The sequence below is a fragment of the Anser cygnoides genome, chromosome 8 (genome assembly GCF_040182565.1).
Source record: "Anser cygnoides isolate HZ-2024a breed goose chromosome 8, Taihu_goose_T2T_genome, whole genome shotgun sequence".
Taxonomy (NCBI): Eukaryota; Metazoa; Chordata; class Aves; order Anseriformes; family Anatidae; genus Anser; species Anser cygnoides.
This window is the reverse complement of record NC_089880.1, coordinates 29,435,402-29,454,110: the sequence shown is the minus strand read 5'-3', so window position 1 is coordinate 29,454,110 and position 18,709 is coordinate 29,435,402. Positions and strand designations below refer to the sequence as shown.

General features: G+C 45.6%; 1 protein-coding gene across 5 annotated transcripts in view; it reads left to right on the top strand.

Moving 5' to 3' along the window:
• DAB1 (DAB adaptor protein 1) overlaps positions 1-18,709 on the top strand; it is a 438,670-nt gene that overhangs the window by 55,031 nt on the left and 364,930 nt on the right. The gene's annotated exons all lie outside the window — the stretch shown is intronic.

Sequence of the window (18,709 nt, the reverse complement as noted above, 5' to 3'; positions counted from 1 at the left end):
GGACACCCCGCAGCAGGGGTGCATGGCTTCGAGTAAGGACCGCGGGATTCACCCAGCGGATGCGACCCATGCATCGGGGCTGTGGTGTTGGCTGGATGTTAAATCCAACAGCAGATTTAACAAAAAAAAGGGGGAGAGGGGTTGGCATGAAAAGGAGAATGGCTGATACAGGGAGAGCACTTTTCATTTGCATAATTAAAGGGCCCCCTTTGTCTGAGGTGTTCACATTTTTCTGCTTTTCTGCTTCACCTCTCGGTTTTCTTCCAGCACGTGAGTCCGTGGCTCTGGAGGGGAAGGAATGGCTTCAGAGAGGGTTTCTCAGGGGTCTTACTGCAATTTCTCTGCATCTCTTGAATCATTTAGCGTTGCCCTGAGTTGCATCTTTGGAATACTCAGCTGTGAGGAGGATTTTTGCTTTAGGAATGAAAAGAGAGGCTTTAAAAACCCAGCTGAACTCCAGTGCTGGCAGTTCCTCCTTTGGGTTATCTCCTTCCCTGTCTGTCTCTTTGAATGAGCACTGGGGACAGGTGAATATTTTTTCCCTTGCATTTCACTCCCAAACCACCCAGGTCATATTAAAAGACCTTGCAGTGAATCACCTGCTTTTATTGTTTAAAAAAACCCACAAACATTATTTACTTCCAGCCCGGGAACCTTGTAACATCTCCCTGCAGGCCAGTATGCCTACCTCTGCAGAACCAGCGAGGAGACAAGTTGGTACCTCCGGAAGGAAAGCAGTTTTATTTCTGTTCCTCTGTGTGCTGGCTGACGCTAATCCCATAATTGAAGCTTCCGGTTTTAGGATTAAGTTGATATGTATCAGCAAAAGCCAGCTGAAGAAGAGCAGATTTGTGGTAAATGGTGATTTAGACCAACTCTGCCTGCTCCTCCAGCATGCATCCAACTTTTCAGTATTGCTTCTTCGTGTCTCTGTAAGCCCACCGAGCCGGGCTGCCGCACGTGCTGGTTGGATGCTGCTGCAGTCAGCTCGGCGTCGGGGGATGCGTTGGGTTGAACAAGCACGGGCTGGAGGAGAATAGCCTCTGAAACAAATGCCACCAACCATAAATTCAGTTTGTGATAGAACAAAATCCATTTGGGGAACTGAGGTGACACAAGCTCGTACAATGAGAAAACGTGGCTGCTGTATGAAGCTGAAATTCCCCGGGCAGCAGCTTGGTGCGATGGTGGTGATGGTGGTGATGGTGATCAGAGTGCCAGAAGAGCAGTGCCGTTACCGCCGGGCTCAGATGTGAGGTTGGTTTGTCGGTAAGACCGACCGGCACCAACAATTTCCCAGGTGCAGGTAATCCAGCATGGAAGCAGCCGCTTCTTTCCATAACTGCAGCAAAACCAAACCAAGGTGGAAATCTTCCTACCGGCACCTCCCCGAGCTCCGTTTGGGGCAGTGACAGGAATGTCAAAGGAGTTATCTTGGAAAGAGCATTCTCTTCCCTTTTTTACCAACACCTTTAATTTGGCATGTGACACTTGTTTTTGAATGTGCTTTCTTTATATTTTCATATTAATGCTTTTCCCTTTGTTTTCATTTCATTTTCATTGTTTTCTGATTTTTTTCCTCCTTTTTGGCTTCAAAAGGAAGCTGACTGTGTGTAGTGAATTATATTCTAAAATGGAAAAGAAATGCTAGGTGGGTGATGTACAGCTTTTGTTAAAGGAAGGGTAAATAGCTTCATTCACTTGATCTTGCAGTACTACAAGGTAATGGCCTATATCCAGAAAAAAAAACACAAAAAAACCCACAACCACAAACATGCTTTGCATAAGAGCATAATATTTTTATGTTTCTGTTAGAGGCCGTTAATGTCTTCTGGAGATTTGTTGTTCTAGAACCCCTGTAACAAGCAGCAGGATTTGTGCTTTGAGGAATATCATCCATTAAAAACTGGAAAAAAATAATGGTTTTTTATTTGTTTTGTTTTCTGTATTATTTTATCTACCTTTTTGCAGGCAAAGCCTAGGACTGCTGTACTTTAAAGAAAAGGGAAAGAAAGGGAAAGTAAATAAACCTTTGCTTTTTGATTTATTATGTTCATTTCACAGCTGTTTGGTACAATCTATTTTGCTGTTTTAGGTAGTCACTTGGAAAAACAAGTTTAAAAACTAGGCAAATGTGATTATAAAATCACACACAACTGAGAAACCTACAGCCCGAGGAGCAGCTGAACTGCCTGAAACTACTTACTGGGAACTATTTTTGGTGAATTGCTCAGTCTGACTCACTGGGAGAATGTCACGTCCCATAGCTGAGTTTTATCTCAGGCTGTCTGTGTCTCCTTTTCTTTCTCTTTTTGTTTTAAATGTTTCTGTCCAAGTCTATGGATTGAAGCGTTTGCTCTGACGAGCATGGCTGGCTCGTCCTGATGGTTTCCTCCTTGGGTCAGGCTGGCGTGTTCGATGCCCAGAGTGTAGGTGTGGAAGGCCAGGCTGTGTCTGGGCTCTGTCCCCGTTGTCTTCTTGTTTGGGGTAGCTCATAATGAGATGCTGGTCCTAAGCTAGTGCTTCGGGGTGGAGGGGGGCTGTGTCCTGGTGTCGGGAGTTAGCTCCGTTCTGGGTGCGTTTCTGGAGCTGGTTGAACGCTCATTGTTCATCAGACAAACGGGAACAAAGGCATGCAAACATAGCAACAAATTTTGCCAAATGTTCTTGAAATGATCTGTAATTGAGTGCCAGGGAATGCGTGTCAGAAGAAAGTAATGGGAGGGAAATGCTATCAGAGAGTATTTTCCTGATGAGGAATGGCGGTGCTTGCCAAGCTGTTACGTGTGCCTTAGGAAAGCAGATGCAGATAAGAAGCCTGCTTTCCCCGTGCTCTGCTCAGCTCTTCTGAACGTGCTCCATGGCTTTCAACACCTGAACAAGGCGGAGTTTTGACCTCAAAGGCAACTGTGGGGAGATAAAGGTAGCATTAAAGTCTCAATACGAAGCAGTTATTGACTGATTTACAAGGGATCCTTGCTGCCTCTCTGAATCATCCTTTCAAAACATTTGATGTCAGCGTGAGATCCCATGGTGGGAATTGCCAGTTTTAACCCCTTTTAGCTTTTCAAAGCTGCAATGAATCACTTCTGAATCCTGTGTCTCTCCTGAAGTACAAGTGTCAGGGAAGTTGCAGAGGCAAGTCATGTTGATGGTTGTGGTGGTTCTCAGTGCTTGTGCCCTGAAATAAGGAGTGAATGGAGGGTAACAGCCCCCAGTTACACCAGATGCCATCAGGAGGTGAGGAACAAGTGATTCAAATAATTCCCGTCTTGGATTTACGTTTTCAAATGAACAATATTTCATTTTTGTTTGAGAGGGAGGGGAAGAAAGAGAAGCAAGGTTGAACAGAAAATCCCAACAGATGCTTCTACTTCCAGCACTCAATAAACAAGAAAATATGAAATGCCAAATAAAATATCCATGCCCTCTTCAATAGCAACTTCTCTTGGAAGAAAAGAAAATACCATTTCTCCTATTTTGTTTATGTCATTGTCTTTTTTCCTCTGCCAGAAACAGATGTTGCTTCTAAGTACAGCGATATACAGCGATACACAGGTTCGGTGCCTTCAAGGATAACTGAAGGTTGTGCAGATGTGGAAGGGATGCGAGCTGAGGGCAGGTGGGTCACCGAAAAGGGTGTGCGTTGGCACAGCTGTCTGCATGGTGCACGATCTGCTGCTTCTGCAAAAGCTGCCCCAGCATGGACCCGTCCCGCAGTGAAATCCCTCCCGGGTAATGCTGTGAGCAGGGAGCTGGCAAAGCCCCGCTCGCCTCCCTGGGCAGCTGGCACAGCTCCTCCTTTCTGAGATGGGAGCCGGCTACAGCTGGCTGCCCCATGTTACCAAGCCGTTTCTTCCACGTATTTCCTTTCCTTTATGATAATTGTTGTATCACAGCCAGCATTGTATGTCATTAAGATTTACTGTCTAACGCAATTCTTGAAGTCATGAAATTAAAGGCACCGAGCCATTCCGATGAAGTTGACAGACTTGTTGTTTGGGATAGGTTTCTTACTTCAGAAACGGCTTTATTTCAAAAGGCTAAACAAAACCATTGTAATTTAATAAACTCTAATACATAATTGTTATTGGTGAATATATTTTTTAAAATGATCTGTCTTCAAAACAAAAATGTGCACGTAGAGGTGTTGCATGTTTCTGGAGTCTGAAAGATTGCCAGCGGATTGCCTCTGCACTGAGACAGGGGCTGGCTGGGGGCTGTGGAGAACAAGGGGCTTACTCTATTTCACGGCATCTCTCAAAGATAGCAAGCTTGTTTTCATTCCAGAATTTGGTGAAAAGAAAACCATTTTAGCTAGAACTGGATTGTTACTGCAGCCATTGCTGCATCACTTGAAATGGGTGCGACTGGTGGAGGCACTGCCCGACTTCCAGTCGAATTCTTCATCCTGCATCGGCTGCTCTGCTGTCTCCCAGACCCCAGCCCTAGCCACCAGCCCAGAGTTTGTGCTAGGAAACAGCTGCTTCATTCTCTTACACAGAAACACATCTCCAAAAATGTTAAAACATTTTGGCTGCCATACAACAGGAGCTTGGACAGAAATCCATTTAATCGAACATGTTCTCATCAGCTGCTGTGGGCAATTTATAGGTTTCTCTCCGATGAGCTGTTGCCAGAGCTGTTGGGGATCAGCCACTGCAGGCTGCAGGCACCCAGTCTGCCTGAAAAAATACGCCCAGACCTGGGATGATGCTTCTGTCCAAAGCACGCGCGTGCCACCTCCTTCCCTTTGGCAAAATCACTGTAAACAAGGGAAAATGGAACTTTTCTTCAAAAAGGCACTTCTTTCGGTTCTTAAAATCTTATACCTTTACCTTTTTTTCTAAATTTCCTAAATTGCCTTTTCAAATTTTTGTTTTTGATTTAGTTTTCTGCTTTTTTTCTTCAATCTGACTCTTCTCTTCCTTTTCATATATATATATTTTTTTCAATTCCTGCCTCTGAAAAATCCTGGTAGGAAAAGAGCCTAGTAAAAGTGGAAAGTGGGAGGAAAAATCTAATCAGCTACTTGTTTTTTTCCAATCTAGTTGGAAAAGCAAAGAAAGAAGGAAAAATCCACGAACTTTTCTGGATTAAGAAAACATTTTGTCCGAAGTATTCTCATTTAAATACTTTCATTTGCTTTCCTGTTGTGCATAACTATCGCTCGGCAGGGGTAAATATTACCTTCTGAGTCCCCAAGGGACCAAGGAATGTTGAATTGAACCTGCGTTTGTTTTGTGGCAGAGCAGAGCTCGAGAGCTAAGTCTCTGGGCCAGGCCTACAGTGCTGCTCCTACAGATTTCAGGAGCATGCTAATAGGATTAGGTACTACAAAGCTGTCTTGCATTCAGAATTAATATCAGAGGGAAGTGCATTGTGGAACAGAATTTCTTGCGAAGAGCGCTGATCCCAGCAGCACAAAGTAACTGGAAGATTCAGCTCTCGAGTCACCACTTGCTGCTGTGAGCTTTCTGTCCCATCACTTTGGATTACTGCTATTCCAGAGGCTCCTCCTGTTCACACCGCTCTTTGGTTTCACTGAAAAGATCCCCTTGAGATGGGCACTCAGGACCTCAAAAGGATGCCTGTACGTCAGGGAGTTTTTCTTGTGGCTGTGAGGATGATTTCAAATTCGGGGGTTATTACGGCTGGCAGAGGAAGAACTGGAGCAGATGTGTAAAAAGCCTGTGCTTAGTTTCTGCAAATAGCCTTAGCTGACATTTTCTCCCAAATTGAGTAAGTAGGTGGCCAGAGTCTGGTAAGCGTTGTCCCTCGAGTGGTGGGAGCTCAGGTCAGCAGGAGTCTGAAAATGAACAACGTCTTCCCTCTGCCACTCTCCCCCTCCCTTGCTTGGTTTTAATTCAGTTTGCAAAATTCCACAGCAACGCAACCAGAGATGTAAAAGCAGCATTTCAACATACATTGGATTAAAAACAGAACAAAAAATCAAATTCCTGCAAAGGGACACGAAGCTGAACTTCAGGTAATTGTGTTAATTCCACTTGCAGGGGCCAGCCCGCCGTCCTGTCTCCAGCAGCGGCCGTAAGCAGAGAAGAATATGAAGAGGACAAGCACACGTGGTCCTACCCCCCGATACTTTCCTGGCTCCAGCTGTGTTCAGCTCAGGGACTTTGTGCCAGGAGTGATTTCTGTTAGACAGTAATCATGAATAGATTTTTTTTCTTTTGTGAACTTAGTCTGCTCTCCCCTTAAGCCAAAGCTCGTGGCATCCACAGCTTCCCTTGTCAGCTACAAAATCGCTCTGGTTTGTTTGTCTTGGACATGGCTCCAGTTTGGTTTAAGAGCTCCTTGGGCCTGTGTCGGAAAAGTCCATGAACAAGCAAGTCCCCATCCACGCTGTGCCTGCTGCAAAGACCCTGGAGAAGCATGGTGTAATGTCCCTAAGTTTTATTTGTTCTAATGATTCTGAACGTCATCTAACTTTTTTTTTTTATATTTTATTTTCTTTGACAGTTGGGAGCACTGGGCTGACATTTCTGTGGGGCTGTCCATTGTAAATCCAGGATGTCACTCCTGCGTAGTCATGGTTGGCTCGCAGGCCATCGTTTCATATGTGGAGTTGGGATTGTTTTTCCCACATGCATATTTGACATTTATCTCTATTGAATTTCATCTGCCATCTCATCTGTCATATCATTTCAGAAGGTCCTGCTGCAGTTCCTCAGTCAGCCTTTGTCCTCATTACCCTGAATAAATTGATAGCAGCAAACTTTCTCATCTCGCTGCTCCCCACGCTTGCCAAGAGCATGCTGAAGAGTTCCCTGACTTGACCCGTGCAGGTGATGGGCTTTCAGTCCTGCACTTCTCCATATCTCCTGGGTTAATTGGTGCACAGCACTGCGTTAAGCATGCTGTGAAATGAATATGGATGTGTCCTCTTTGCTCCGGTGTTCTTGTTTACAAGGAGCCAGAACAAGCTATGGGAAAATGAGAGCTAACAGGTTTTGGCTTTGTGAGTATCCTGGTTTCACAAGTGTTGATGTTACAGAAATTAGGTTTAATCAGGACTGCTGCATTACTTTCCTTTTTCTGAAAGAGGAACCCAGTAGCTGGTGAGAATCCTCTGAAGTACAACATCTCTTCCTGCAAGTGCTTTTGACAACCTTCTCTAATGAACTTGAATGCTTCTGTCGATAGAGAGGTAGGTGTGAACAGAAGGATCGGGTCGGAGGTGCGCGTGTAGAAGGAGATGAGTGACTACCTGAGCTGAAGGGACCTCCTTGAAAACCTTGCTGGTAAACACGCGACCGGTGGTTGCACAAACTCCCCGAGCTGAAAAAGCGCAGCTGCCATCATGTCAAGTGGCCTCAGTTCTTGGGCGTGCCTCAGTGCAGGAGGACAGCCCGTGCTGCATTCGGGGGTTGTCGCCTTCGTGTGGCAGTTGGGAGCTCGTCTGTTGCACTAGGGACAGAAAACTCCCAGTGACAGATCCTGAGTCCAAACCCGAAAATGTTTGTGTTGATGTTTGCCTTGCATGCGTGCAAACCTGTCCGGAGCCAGCACACCTCTGCAGGGGGAGCAAGTCCCTGAGTTGGTGAGAAGGAGATAAAAGGGAAAGAGGTCTAGGAAGGACATCACATACGTATTTTTTTGGAACACTTCCCAGTTTAATTTCTGCAGTTAGCTTGCAAGACACCAATAAAACACATGAAAGAAATGGAAGACTCGATGGTATCTCCTCAGATGATTGCTAGGTGGATAACTTGGAAGAAATCTGCAGTGGTGCAGTAGGCTGCTCCTCAGAATGGGGAAGGTTGAAGTTGTGGCAGAAACACAAAGACCGAAGAGGATCCACGAATACACAACCACAAGTGAGAACACGCTGCCATACAGCTCCTTTGCCCTTTTCTCTTCTGCAACAGTAGCTCGTGGCAGTGGGCTTTGGCAGCGTTTCAGGCAAATCTTCAGATGGGGATGAACTGGTCTTGAACCAGATCTCCAAAGGATTTGGCACAAGTGTGCTTTCCTGCAAGATGAAATGTGGATCTTTGTTCAGTATTTGTATTTGAATAGGCGTTAATGAACGCCTAAAGAAAAATCACAGTCTCTGCTTTTTCTCTTGTTGTTTGATTTCCCTTTGTGTGCTCAGTGCTTATGCAGATTGTAGAGATTGTACTGGCACATCGTACCTGGCGTCTGCCTCGCTCCTGGGGCTGGGGAGTGACAAGTGGGAGACTCCTTGGGTGTAGCCATGACACAACACTTACCCCTTGAGCGTTCCTGTTCACAGACAGATGGCGATGCCGAACAGGAGGGAAGTCCATCTTATAACCTTCCCTGCAAGTCTGCTACCAATACCAGAATGCCTGAAGTTGCTTTATAGGTATAATTAAAAGTAGATAGGTATCAATTAAAAATTAGTGCATTTGCTATCCGCTTTACTAATATGAGACCACTCAGTTCCCATGTTTGCTCATCAGGTAACGATCGTGACTGGTTATAGGGTGCAAGGCCAGCTTCAACTTCCAGATATCGGTGTGCCACAGTGACCCCGAGTGCTGTACGATCTGAACGCTGTATTCAGTCACTTCGTAGGAGGGAAGAAGGCTAATGAGAAAAGCATCAGTAATTGTCTTCTTTCTGTAGGAAGCCCACTGCCTTCTGTTTATCGTATAATAACTGAAATGAGGCAAGAAAGAAGCTCAAGATGATAATTTGTGAGCTAAATGCAATGTCTTGTGTAAACAGATCCACTGCATGACTGGAGATCAATGTTAAATTTAAACTGAAATCTCGAATCATGCCTGTGAAGTAGCTGACATCACAGGATAGCTAAATGCCTCTGACCTTTTTCTGCTTTGCTGGGTTAGTAGATTTATTGCACTAGTATATTCTTTAAGGGTGGTTTTTATACACCACTTGTCAAATTGTAAGCCCTTGTAACAGATTAGCCCTTCAAAAGGTATGCCCCCAGTTTCCCATAGACTTTTCACATTGCACTGAGTAATGATTCTCTATTAATGAAAAATTGAATTTGTTTCATTTACTGTCACGTTTGAAGCACAGGTATATATATATTTTTCCCTAGGACTGGGTACATTTTAATGCATATATTCAAAATGGAAGTCCAATATGAAATGACCTGTGTCAGCTGTGATATAGTCAGTGGAAAGGAAAGCATCAGAATGTGATGCATTGCACAGTATTTCACAGTCCTAGGATAACAGCATCCTTGAGTTGATTTTGTGCAATACATACATAAAATATTTGACTTTGGTGACAGGGTCTGTAGATGCAGTTGTACTTGTCCATGCATATATTTTGGCAGTGATAACATAAGCATTGCTTTAATTCTGGCTACGAAAAATATATATATTTTTTCTTTTTTTAAGATGTGATTAGGAAAACACAACTGTTAAGGGTCAGTGCAATTGCCACTAATTACTTTTTAAGGGTTTAATTAATGAATGAATGGAGAAGAGAAGAGATGTTGTTATGCACCAGGCCTGCCATAGCAGGTTTCAGGGCATTGTGCTGATGAGGCTAGCAGACATGGCAGGTTCTCAACTCGTTTATCAGTGGTCAAGTAAATCTTTTACTAATCTCTTCCTGCAGTTGCAGTAGGCTGTCAGATACGTTTAAACAAACAAACAAGCAGTTTCTTTGACAATTAACCATGTCTGAGTTGTGTCTCAGGAGGTGGCATGAGACCCTCATCGGCTGGTATTTCAGCCTGAAGTGGGAAGCAGAAGAGCAGGCAACAAGCGGGCGATGGAAGCTGCCTCTCTGCTTCTAACTCCTCCTTCAAATGAATGGAAATGCGATTTTTGTGCGCAAATAAAAATCATAAAAAAAAATATTTATCGTATCAAACCCATTCCGACATTTCCCTGAGCTCATCAGGATCAGAGGAGAGAGCTTTGTAGCTAAAATGAGCCCCTCAGCGGTCTCCTGAGCAGAAAGGAGATATGAAATGATCACAAAGTAAAAGTCATAAAGGGAATTTCTGACATCTCACCTTATTAACATGCAAGCATTAAAAGTGATGTTTGAGGGTTACTTAAGCCATCTGTAAACTCTAGGGCACGCTGTGAACCCTTGGAAACCTCGTTACAAAATTATTTCATGGTAAAAACACATTTTGTGGCGTGTTGAACTCACACAGTTTTGAGGGAGAATTTTAAAACTTTCCAAAGCCAAGAGAAATGTCAGCTCTGGAATAATTCGGCTTGTTAAGCTCTGAAGAAGAGGTCTCAACAGATACCGGTCCTCTGACCCGTTCACTAGCAATCGACTGCCCAGCAAACAGCAATTGACTTGGGACTTTCCCCCCTGTGTCCCTGGCTCATCCTTTAGCTGAGTTCTGGGTGGCGGAACCTCTTGCCATTGGAAATCCAATTACAGTTAAATAAAGCTTCACCTCAGTGCCTCATGGAAGGCTTTGAAAAATGTTTTGCTTAAAGACGCTTCTGTCCACATCTGTCTAGATAGGGAGGCGAGGTTTTCTGAGTGTTTTAATGTGTAGCACTCTCCTGTGAAAAAGGATATTGGCTAATCTTGGCGTTGGTGCTAGCCATGACCGGTCCCCTTTAGAGCTTCAGAGGCAGGGCAGGTCACACTCCTGCTGCCTGTTCACTCGTGGCATTGGCTTGGAAAGTTGACTTCATTAAAAAGAAATGCTTCCCCTTCTTTTTTTTTTTTGTTACTTTTTCTTTTGTCTCATTTTCTCATTGTGTCGTTTGAGCCGCTGAGGATTTAAATATTCAGGATTTTCTCTTCCTTCCCTCTCTGCACCCCTCTTTCAAAACGCAGCAGGTAGAAAATCGCTTCGCGCAAAGCTGAGATTCTCCGTCCAGCTCTTCCAAGTATGCGATTATATGAAGTATCAAATACTGTGAGAATTGGATTAAAAAGCCATGAGGACCGATATGGAGACAAATGATAATGAGCAGTGGGAAAAGACAGTGCGGGCAAATACGGTAATGGATAGCAGATGTCAAGAGTTCAACGTTCAATTTTATTTCTCTGTTTTTTATGATCTGGATTTTTATTATATATGTGATGGGGAGTGTGTGCGGTGAGGGAATTGCTGCAAAGGAGTGTACAGGACAGAAAGAGGGATTAAAGGTCAAGACAGAAGTGGGGGATGAAGAGGACTGGGATAAAGGCAGGGCAGCAAGCATCGTTAAGACACAGGGGAGTGGGCTGGCAGACTCCGTGGGTGCCACTTCATTTCCCCACGTCTGTGTTTGTTGGCTACCCCAGTGTTTGCAGAAATTTCGGAGGGTCACTTCAGCACCAGGAACGTTGCTTCGGGGTCAGGTAGAGGTGGGTACCCAGTGATCGTCCTCGCCTAGAGGCAACGCCTTCCCAGGCAGCAGCTGGGTGTGTGCAGCTCCTCCCAGGGAGCTGGCTGGGCCTTGGGGGTGAGCTCTGATTTGGAAGATCGGGGCTCAAGCACAGGAAAGCTTTTCACCCTATTACAGCAAAGAGAAATGTTTTTCCATCTGAGAGGAGTGTCAGAAAAGCAAAGATGTTCCCTAGCATCCCTCTAAGCTGTAGACTCCACCAGTGAGAAGAATATTTATTCCAAAATTTCAAGTGGGCCGTTTTCTAACGTTGGGTTCAGCATCTGCCTCTGCAGATTGTGTTTCAGGAGCACGGGAACCGTTTCCAACCTGGATATGGCAAAGTCAACTGTTTCAGTCGTTGCTGTGAGTAACCAGGCTCAGGTACTGGGTTCTCTCTGCTCTGCGATGCGCTTTTGCCATTTCTATCGGGCTGAAGTCCATTCTGCCTTTCTTTTTCTCCCATCTTTTTTTCATTTATGATTTCCAATGTGCCCATATATTTGCTCTAAAGCTTATTCTTGCTTAATTTGCCTGAGGAGGACGGAGGGATACAGTCATGAGACGCTGAACTCCTGCCCTGGAGGTAACCAAAGCGGTGCAGGAGGTGATGGGCAGCCTGGGCTGGCACGGAGGGTTCAGAGCAGCTGCTGCCGTGCTCCTGCCGCTCCTCTTGGCCGCTCTCCTCGGCCGCCTGCCCTCTTGGCAGCTTCAGAAGCGCCGCTGCCTGGTGCTAGATTTAGGATTAAAACTTGTGGCCCTTTCTTAGCCTTTGTCCTGACAGTGGTGGAAAGGAAATGCCCTGCGTGTTCTTTGAATTAGGCTTTAAGGAGCAGGGTGGAAGTGGTACGCCCAGGGCATGTACTTAGCGTAGAGTATTTCATTTTGGGTTCGTACACAGAGAAGGAGGAGGAGAGCTCCTTGCTCAGGTTTGAGACTGGAATGATTGAGCATTGTGGATTCCCTGGCATGAAGGGAGGCAACTGCCTCACGGTGACATCCGCACCGAAGCACGCGATTGCTTTGAGAGTGCTCCCAAGCTCATCTGCACAGGGTTCCTTAAAGAGTGGGTACGCTGTGAAATGTGGCACTCGTCAATATCACATCTCACTGCCTTGTATTTATTCTTGCTCCCTCAGTGACTTCCTCATCAAATACGGCCCATTTGAAAAATCAGAACGAGATTTTTCTGAACTGCCAGCTTTGCAACGGCAACCAAGACATCAAGCTGTGTGCTGTCTGCTTCAGCAGGCGTTACAGCCAGCACTGCCGGCAAGGCTTTGGGGTAGAAAGTTAGCTGGCAATTAGGCAGGTAAGCCACAAGGCAGCATGGAGCATGTCTTGTGCTGCCAGTGGCTCTATGGACTCTGCGGTGCAAACAGTAGGGAAAGAAATTTGTTGGCTACTTGAGATCAACTTGTGGCCTTGTACAGGGGTTAATTTTTCTGATTTTTGGTCATAGAAAACATAGAATTAGCCGTATCTCTCTGCACTTGAAAACAGCAGTAATTTTTTTTTTTTTAATATATATATATATATATTTATTTTGGAGGGGCAGCATTTTGAAATGGATAGCTTTGGCTTCCCTTCCTAGCACTTCTGGTGGGGCACTGTTGCGTTGTCTTGTCACCAGCAGCCTCGTGGACAGCTTAGACATTGCAACGTGTCCCCTTTCCCCTGTGCTGCAGTTATAAATTGCAGAAGGTCTCTAATTACCATGTGAATTCTTAGCACACGTTGCAATATTATACAGCCAGTGTAAGACTCTCAACGGGTTGGAGCCATCGTACAGGGCCGTCGGGTTGGTGAACTAGATGCCAGTCCAAACTAATAAGCCCTTGGGCAAGCCCTACGAGTGCAGGTGGAAGAGGAGGAGGAGTGGAACGAAGGCTTACAGCACTCTGAGATACAGCAAAACTTTGAGGGGAATCCCAACAGTTATTGCTGGGAAAAGCCATCAAATCAACCAGCTATTTCTGTTTTTGCAGGCCTGCATATAAAAGCAGAACCTGTGATATTAAGATCTGCAGTAATTTTGCACGATTATTTCCTTTCCCTAAGTAGAAATAAATTAAGTCATGCTGTGAGCAGTATTTTGGTCAGTGCATCATAATGGAAAAACAGCAAATAAAAATTACTCCTCCAGCAATAATTTGTTAATGTTCTTTAGCACCAAATAAGTTTTTGATCGTTACCACTGATGTATTTTTTTAATAATTGACTGGAATGCTTAATAATGCTATGTATAATTTGAGAATCCAATTTATTGACAAAAGCGGAAAGAAACCACCACACTAAATAGACAAGAAAATCAGTTTAATAAAACTCATGGGGAGGACTCCTCACTTCACAGCAGGCAAAATACAATAAGCACTTCTGGAGCCTTTTAAAAGAAGGACTAAGTGCAAAGCATGCCAGGCTTCCCAGGGTGGAGCACGGGGCTGTGGAAGCTTTGGAGCCTTCCTCCACTGCCTGTCAGCTGTCTCCTGACACTGAAAAGTCCTGTTCTGTTGTCTGCTACTTTGCTCTTTATCTTTCACTCTAGCTGTCCTCATTTTCCTTTTTAAAATGTCTTTTTGTGTACTTTTAACGGTATATTTGAAAACCTTTCCTTCCCATTGTGGCTGCATTTCCTTGAATTCTGTTAATCTTTCCCTCAGCATCCAAGTCTATTTAGCAAGTGTATTAATTGCCATAATAGGTTCATGATGTGAGCACCGCATTTGGAGAACCCCCCCGGGGAACTCAGCAAATACACAAATGTTTGTTAGCCAGAATCTTTTCCATTTGGTTATTAGCATTTTGATGCCAAAGACGCTATAAAGTTAAGGTAGATGGTGCAAGTTAATAGTTAGAATTCAGTTACGGCCAGGTGGTCTGTAGCTTTTGTTTTGAGATTTTTGTTCTTTTGTTCTTCCCTCTCCATGGGCAGTATGGCTATCACCTGTACAGCCATGGGTCATCGAACAGCCAGGAAGATAAATCTCCTCTTCTGTCTTGCTGGTTCGTGCTGCTCCTTGTGTGGCACCTGGCTTGGCTGTCGCAAGTCAAAATATAAAGGGCCATGCAGTTAAATGCAGTTCTCAACGTCCTCACTTTGCAATAAGGACATGATAATAGGCTCTGACTTGGTTTAGCACAGGTAGCTGTGCAGTTTAACCCAACATATGCAGAAGATTCAAAAGTCAAATAAAGCTGTGAATTGAGTAGTCCGTGGCTAGCTTTAAAGTTAGGTGAAGATGATGTGTGGCGTTGTGCTGTCTGTTGTGTTTGAGGAGGGCTGAATGCAACGTGAAAGGATCTTGCAAGTCCTTCTGATGCAAAAATGAGTAATGACAGACTAGCTAAAAACCTCAAAGCCCAGCAAACTAGGTCAGTCACAGTGCCCCGGACAGGTCAGGGCTGTGCCCCGTTTACAGGCTGCGAAAGGCCCGGGCAGGTTAGCTCACTGGCAGCAAGTCAGAGACCCAGCTTCCCTCCGGCCTGTGGACGACAGCAAAGTGTCATCGTCCTCTGCAGCTGGCTAATCCCCTGCGGGGGCACCTACCCCAACCCACTTGCTTACCTTCAGGGAAATCAGCCCCAGGTGTTTGGGCTGAGGTGAAGATCTCTGGTCGGAGCCTTAATTTCCCTCCTTGGTGAAGAGCAGAGGTGAACCATGGCTCACCTCCTGCATCACCCTCCAACCTCCCAGCCTAGCTTTTGAAAACCAGAGCAGACAGCTTGAAAACCGGCCTGGTGGCTGGAGACCGCCAGTGCCTCCTCTCCTCTCCTCAGCAGAGACGTGGCACCTACACGGAGCTTCTCTGGGGACGCTTCAGGCTGAGTTTATTTACTGTGTGACACGGCAGGTCAGTGTGATTCCTGCTCGCTGCCTAATTAGTTCCACTAACCTGTTAGGAACAAACCTCCTCCCTTTTTGCTGAATAACTGGACTGTGGTTTCTGTGAGAACCTACAGTCGCCCGTGTCTACTCCCCATGGCTTGCTCTACGCTCTCTCTCGCTGCGGTCGATGAATAACCATTAGCTCTATAAGCGCCGCACCTCAGGGATGCCCAAAGGCCCTTTTGGAGCACCTGGGGTAGAATTGGTGTAGCAGAAGTTACCGTGGTCCTTTGGGGAGCTGCGCACACAGAGCTGTGTCACTGTGACTAGTCACAGGAGCACGAGGGTCTGAGAGCCTGGCCTTGGGAGAGGAGGCACAAGATGGTGGCAGGGCTGACAAAGGGACCAAATGCCCCCCTGTCCCCGTGCTGGTTGGTGGCAGAGCACCAAAAATGTTGGATTAATTTCGACAAGTGCACAAACATCTGTGCGCTACCCGGCCCTGTGACAAGAGGATGCCTTCAACGTGTGATATTATTTCCGTGGGTGTTTTTAATGGCGGTACCACATAGAACAGCCTCTTTTTAGTCATTGTTTACCCTCTGTTTTATTTCTAACAGCACAATCATGGACCACGCTTGACAAACACGCACATCTGTGCTTCTCTGTCTGTGTCCCCAGCTGGCTGTGTGTGGCTGCCGGGAGCAGTGCCCGTAGCACCCTGGGGGTAACCTTGGCTGCGCTGCGATAAGCAATACAGGCGTCTATAGGTGCTTCCAGCCTAACTTTATTAATTCACTTTATTTCTCCTACTTTGCTAATTAACTTGAGCTTAATATAATGTAATTTATTTATTGGCCTTAATTCAATAAGACCATTCAGTAAGATAAATCAGAGATTTTTTGTATACTTTAACTTTCTTCTCGTTCATATCCTGCTGCCTGCTGACCTGTTCCCTCCTCCCTCCCCCTTTCCAACCTTGCTTACTGCCTTATTTATTACCTTTAAAAATAATGTAATTACCTCAAATGTATGCCCGCTGGTAGCTAAACCTCCGGTTTGAGAGATGTTTGTACAGAACCAGACCCGGTACTGACTTTCCCTGTGCACGCTCCGTCCCCTGCCGAGGTGGCTGGCTGTGACCGCCGGGGTTTCGGTGAGCGGAGCAGCGCACAAGGAAGCGATGGTGCAGGTGCAGGCAGTGGCTGCACAGCGTGTACAGCGTGCGCACCATCTCCTCGTGAAGATACGTGCCTGCTTGTGTTTGAAGCTAGGACTGGGCAGCAATGGCTCGGGAAGCCAAGTGCCAGATAGAAGTGTACGCATGACCTGGACTTAAACTTTTGTCACGTCTCCTTTCCAGAATTTCTTCCTTCGTTTTACCATCACCATACGCGTGGCTCGGAGCAAAGGGCCACAAACACTTTCCCCGCTTGCAGTTTCACCAGGCAGCACAATACCTGACTCCAGCCTGCACTGTGCTGCTGCAGACGTATTTGGCTCGGGCAGCCAAATGGTGCTGTTTGGTTTGGTGTAGCTTCCTCTCTTTGAAGTCTCCCATCAGGATACGGTGTGTTTTGAAACTGTTTTCTAGTGAAAATGGCCTTTTTGTTGCAGTAAAGACAACTTTTCCCACTTTCCTTGGCTGATGAGCTGGAGTGAACTGCAGGCTTCTCTGTGAAAGCTTCGTGCTTGTGTGAAAATAGAAGTGAAGTAATCAGGCTGGTAACAATGTGCCATTATTTATGAAGCCAGCCCTTTTCTAACTTTCCCTTTATTTATGCAGTGTAATTTCAATGTCATAAATACTAAAAGGTTTGCTGCTGCGAGATGAGAATTTCCCTCATTCATCTCTGCAATTCAAGCTCTTGTGCCCACAGTGCCTTTTTCTTTTAACTGCCTTTTAGGATGGAGTCCAGAATTGTAAGAGTTTTTACTGACTTTTTTTTTTTTTCCTTAATAAGGTCAAAGAGTTTTTGAGGGAATTTTGAATGCTACTTCATTTTCAGTCTTTCATCTTTTTCATTCCCATTAGCAGAAAACTTATTTTTTGGAAGGAGCTCTCTTTTTGAGACTTCTTGTAATTTTGAGATACTAAATCTGAAAGCAAATCAAACCCAAAAAAGCAAAATGTTCTGTTTTTTTTTGCTGAGAAGTGCTAAAATTCTGGATAGGAGCTTTTTAAAAGAGGTGCTTGCTCTTCAGCCTTTCTCATCACATAGTCAGTTCTTGCTTGCGTGACGTGCTGAGGATGCAATGTGCACAGGTTGTGCTGGTGGTGGCTTGGCCCTGAGGTCAGCAAGAGGGACTGGGGGTGGCTGTTTGCCCACTGCTGTTCTCCCCAGAGCCTGCTGCAGAACATACAGCAAGCAAAGCCAGTTCCGTGCATGTTTTCTCACTGGTATTGGTGGTGCTCTTCCAGTCCTGCTGTCCTCAGGCTGAGGGCTTTCTCTGGAGCCCAGTTCTGGTCTGGGATAGCAGGACTGGGATGGACTCTGCTGATTTTGCCCAAGTCACTCTACTGTTGTGTTGCTGCCAAATGAAGGAAGAGTGTGTTGCCTGAAACGAGAGGTGAAAGAGGAAACGTTGATGTGGTTAATGGTACATAGCAAGGAGAGTAATAGACTGCTGGAACTTTGCAGATTTGGTCTTTATTTTCAACACAGTCCTTTAGTTCCCGAGTGACTTCAAGCGAATCCTTTTCCCTTTCATGTGTCTTATTTTCACCATATCTCTAAAGGGGTGAACCTGCTTACTGTCTTTAAATCCTGCAGTGCTCTGTGTGAGCTACTGTAAAGCAAGGTACTCTCGCTATAATAGCTTGCCCGTTCCCTTTCTTTGTGGCACAATGCACCACATCTCTGGGCTTGTCCTGGGAACGTGTCACACAATGACAGATACCTTAGGCAAAGGAATCCCGACTGGGTTTTTCTGCAAAGAGCGAGGAAAGTTGCTGCATGAGAATCCTGAGGAGTCTCATGTGATGCTGGTATGGCTTGTCGGACAGATGGTGCTTTAGTTCCACTGACAGAGCTCCCTTACTGTGGGTTGTTTCCAGGCCGAACTGGCGCAGGGGAGAGGTATGTACATTAACGCATTTAAAACTTCCCTAGAATTAGCAGGATGTTTTACTGAAGTGCTGACACTTACATTCCTACATACCTGTACAGACTTTGGTATTCCCTGTATTTCAGTAGTGTGTGCAAGACCTCACCTGGCTAGCAAGCTGCCCAAGCACACCCCGCTGTCCTAAATGCGAGGTGGGCACAGGGCAGGCTGTGCCTGCGAGCTCCCCGCGTGCCCCTGCCTGCAGAGCCCCCCGAGCTGCTGCTAGTTTTACTGGGAAGGAGGGAAGGCCCAGTGCAGTTCTGCACCCAACCACTCCTTGTAATGGCTGTTGCTGTGTTACCCTTCAATATCTGAATTCCTTCTTTCAGCATCAGCTGCAGATTTCAGTAGATTTTTACCAGGAGGAGGAATGTGAAGAAATTCCATGGTCGCTGTAGAGCTTTGGCTGTTGGAAGCTGTAAGTACGGTTTTGCGATAGTGGGAGTAGCTAGCATGCATC